Source organism: Triticum aestivum, chromosome 2D (assembly GCF_018294505.1).
Source record: "Triticum aestivum cultivar Chinese Spring chromosome 2D, IWGSC CS RefSeq v2.1, whole genome shotgun sequence".
Taxonomy (NCBI): Eukaryota; Viridiplantae; Streptophyta; class Magnoliopsida; order Poales; family Poaceae; genus Triticum; species Triticum aestivum.
This window is the reverse complement of record NC_057799.1, coordinates 420,228,919-420,233,608: the sequence shown is the minus strand read 5'-3', so window position 1 is coordinate 420,233,608 and position 4,690 is coordinate 420,228,919.

Here is a 4,690-nt window from a genome sequence, read left to right as displayed (position 1 = left end):
ACACACATATAACTTTACTATTTCATTTTCCCTTTTTTGCAGGTTTCTCTTATGCGGGCCTCTTTCGACGACCTGATTTATGGTCCTGTCAAAGGACAAATACACCGGACCGACATGGAGCACAGGCGTACAGGGGCAGCCCTAGAGGCCAATCCAACGATTACTCTATCTGTTTTCAGGACCCACACGCAGCTCGCCTTTAGTTGTGGCATGTCAAATAGCCGGTTTCTTATGGCATTATTTTGTACCAACGCGCTTTGACGCATTAATCCAACTATAATGGAAACAGTTCATGGTCCAAGTTTAAGGGCCCCAGATCCTATCTCTGTTCTCCCTCTGTTTTCCTTTAAATTACTTATTTCCTAGCAACCGTACACTCTGGTACATTTCATATTTGCCAGGGGCTCTCCATCGCCCCACGATACGGCAACAAAGTCCGAACAATCCTTAAAGATAAGTTCGGCACCCCGAATTTAGCATTATATGCATTGGCTCCGAATCATGTCTTTGGTCAATAGTTGGGTTGCCCGGCTCCTGTGCTTGCTACCCTACGTTCCGCTAAATCGGCTAGGGTAGTAAAGGGAGAACTACTGCGATTGTGCCCTGGCCTTGACCAGATGAGCGCCTCAGTAGAGAAAGCCGAAAACTGACTGTCATGATACGGCGAGAGCCGGTCAGCTGTTCGAGGGTTACAAATTGTTGGAGATTTTTTTTCGCATTATGCGAAAGATCGGCACTTCCCGATCAGATGCTGACAACACTCTAGTTTGAACCAGGGGCTGCGCCCATGCTTTATTATAAAACTCCTATGGCTAAGTGAGGGCGTTTAAGCCGTATAGTCCGATTGCCTTGTTCGTTGCGCTAAACAACTCCTTCAAGGACCATATAATTGGATCAAGATTGTTTAGATTCCATCCCGAACACCTCCGTACAACCTACGTGAGGGCAGAAGCCGACGACTGGCCAACCCTCAGATTATATACAACACGGCCGCACAGGAGGAAACATATTAAAAGCATAAGAAAATTACATTACAAAACATGCTTTGTTTTCATAATACAAGGCAAAGGCAACATGAATACATTTATTCAAATACAATGTCCCGTGAACATTGTGCTGCCGCAAGGCGAGACCCCTCCAGGACATCCGCAAAATACCGTTCGGGTGTGCGGTGCTCCTTGCCCTCCGATGGCCCTGTGGTCACCTCGATGGCGTCCATCTTCGCTCACCACATCTTGCAACGGGCGAAGGCCATGCGCGCACCTTCAATGCAGGCCGAGCGTTTGACGACGTCCATCCGAGGACAGGCGTTCACCATCCGCCTCACGAGTCCGAAGTAGCTGCCTGGCATAGCTTCGGCTAGCCATAGCCGGATTATCAAATACTTCATGGCTAGTTCGGCCACCCTATGCAGCTCCACCAGCTGTTTCAGCTGATCGGTGAAGGACACAGGACGCTCTAGCGCTGCATACTGCGACCAAAATAGCTTCTCCGTAGAACCCCCTCCTTCGGCTCGATAGAACTCCGCGGCGTCTGATACACTATGTGGTAAATCCGCAAAAGCCCCTGGGGAACTCCGAACCCGGGTTAGTAAAAGGTACTGCTTCTCCGCATACTTGCTTTGCATCTTAAATGCCTTACCCGCCGTGATCTTCTTGGCCTACTGGATCTCCTGGAGGGCGGCCTGGGCCTCGTTCCGTGCGGTCTCCGTGCTCTGACGAGCCTCGACGAGTTCGGCCCTTTGAACCGACGCATCATGCTCCAAGGCCTCGCACTTTTTCACCGCATCCTGGAGCTCCTGCTGGACTTCTTTGACCCGGGCCTTGAGCTTCTTACGGGCGGCTTGCTGCTGGACGGCCTTCTCCTCGGCCTCGCCCAGGGCCTTCCTCAGGGCCTGGACCTCGGTCGCGGCTCCTGCATGTATTACACCACTACGGTCAGAATACAGCGTTTATTATTTCCGAATATATAGCAAGTCGTCATTCACCTTGCTTCTCCTGGAGCCGAATTTTAACCTCGCCGAGCTCGTTCTCGGTCCGCTCCAGCCTCTGCTTCAGCTCAGAGACTTCGGCAGCATGCGAGGTTGCGGCCAACAGTGACGCCTGCTTATTGATACATATTAAGTTAGTCTCCTATAACAAAGGATTGATCCTCTGTCCAGTTCTTCTCGCCGAACACCGGACAGTGTCTCAGGGGCTACTGTCTACATGTTTTTTTCTCTTTCTACGTCACTTACCTTGAAACCTGTCAACAGGTTGCTGCAGGCTTAGTTCAGGCCACTCTTGGCGGACTGAACCTTCTCGATCACCGCACCCATAAGGACACGGTGCTCTTCCACAACGGAGGCGCCTCGTAGCGCCTCCATCATGTTATCCGGCGCCTCTGGATGGACAGGGGCCACCGGTGGAAGCGGCGCACCCCCCCTTTTTCAAAGGAGGCTGTTCACCCGACTCTGGAGCCATATGAGTCTCCGGAATCGTATTCGGCTGAGGGCCGAACTGGATGCGGCCCTCTTCGCCAGTCTCCATGGGGATCGGCTCCCCCATGTGTCCGGCAGTGGAGGTCTCGCCTTGTGGCGCCTCCCGGACAGCGTCCTGGGCTCCTCCCCGATTCGGAGCGATCCTCCGGGACAACACTTCGGTGTCGTCCCTGGCCCCGGGGGAATAAGCAGGCGGTGGCGACATGCTCGCCATCTTCGACGGAGCCAACGAACCTCCAGATGAGGATCGCTGGATAAGGTCGCAGGCCGGACTGCAATAGTATAGTTAACTATGTCAAAATAATGAAGAGAAAGGGCCGGATGTGCGCATGAGCGAGCCATGTCACTTACGATGCGGCCTGGGGCTTAGTGCGGGGGCGTCGTTCCGGACTGCTGTCAACGTCCCAAGCGGTATTGACTGCTGGGACGCCCTTCCCCTTCTTGGGCATTTCCGCCTCCAGATGCGCCGGAGCCGCCCTCTTCTTCCTCCTCTCCTTAGGGGGAGGGTTGTTTTCCTCCTCCTCCTCGTCATTGTCCTCAGGGACAGAGGAATGAGCTTCGTCATCTTCGGACATCACGTCCGAAGTGCCCTTGCGGCGGGGGGCACTCTTGGCCCCCTTGGCCTTCTTCTTGGCCTTCTTCTCCGGCGCCCTGGCACCAGCATCTTCGCCAGACGCGGGATGACCGGTTCTTCGGGCAGCGGAGCCGGACACTGGATCCGCTTCGCCCTCTCCATCCAGTCCTGAAAAAGCAACAATAAAAGCTCAGGCATCACCCTTGAAGCAAACAAGTGGAGAATGCATTAAAAGTGACATACCACGCTAGCGAGGTGTTTAGCGTCGTGCCCACGATCTGAATCTGTGGCTGGCGGTTTCTCGTTGCCCTTAAGGAGCAACTTCCATGCACCTTCATGAGTAGTCTCGAAGAGCCTCACCAGGGTCTGGTGCTTCTTCGGATTGAACTCCCACAGAGGGCGACTTCGGCGCTGGCACGGAAGGATCCGGCGAACTAGCATCACCTGGATCACATCAACGAGCTTGAAGTTCTTGGTTACCCTGCTTTGAACACGCGTCTGCAGCGCTATCAGCTCGTCAGGTGAACACCAGTCTGGACTCTTCTCGACCCAGGAGGTGAGTCGCATGGGAGCGCCGGAGCGGAATTCGGCAGCTGCGGCCCAGGTGGTGCCGCGAGGTTGTGTGATGTAGAACCACTGCTTCTGCCACTCCTTTACCGTGTCCACAAAAGTACCTTTGTGCCAGGAGACGTTGGACAGCTTGCTCACCATGGCTCCTCTGCACTCCGCGTGCTGGCCATCCACCACCTTCGGCTTCACGTTGAAGACTTTGAGCCACAGCCCGAAGTGGGGTTGGATGCGGAGGAAGGCCTCACACAGGATGATAAACACGGAGATGTTGAGGAAGGAATTCGGGGACAGATTATGGAAATCTATCCCGTAATAATACATCAGCCTACGGACGAAAGGGTGGAGTGGAAACCCTAGCCCGCGGAAGAAATGGGGGATGGATACTATCCTCTCGGTGGGCTTCAGCGTGGGGACGACTTGTCCCTCGGTCGGCAGGCGGTGAGCGATCTCCTTCGCCAAATATCCGGCTGCCCGAAGCTCAGTAATGTCCTCCTCCTTGACGGAGGAGACCATCCACTTGCCTTGACCTCCGGATCCGGACATGGTTGCTTGAGTGGAAAGGAGATGAGGACTTGGGCGCTGGAGCTCGAGATTGGAAAGGCGGAGACAGAGAGAGGGCATGAGAGAGGAAGAGGGAATCCTTATCCCCTTATAAAGGCAGCGAATATTAAACGCCTCCTCACTCGCCTTAAGATTTGCCTATTCCCAAGGGCTGTATAAACGGCACGGTTGGGTTACCCATGCCCGCATTGATGAGAATCCCGCAATAAGGGGACACGATCTCTGATTTGACAAGACGTGCCAATGGCAACCGCGTCTCAGGACGTGGGGCGTCGAACATGAAAGCGGTTTGGAATTATGGCCGGTTAGATGTAATGTTGTGCTGTAAAAAGTTGTCAGCGGATAGAACTCGTGTAAAAATATATTCTCTCTGCGGCTTTGTATGGTGTGTGTGACAGGTCCGGATTCTATCATCGCATCCGAAGACTATCTTGGAGTTTGGAAGGGGGAACCCGCCTTGCAATGCCAAAGACAATCTGCGCGCCGGACTCCTCGTCATTGAAGCC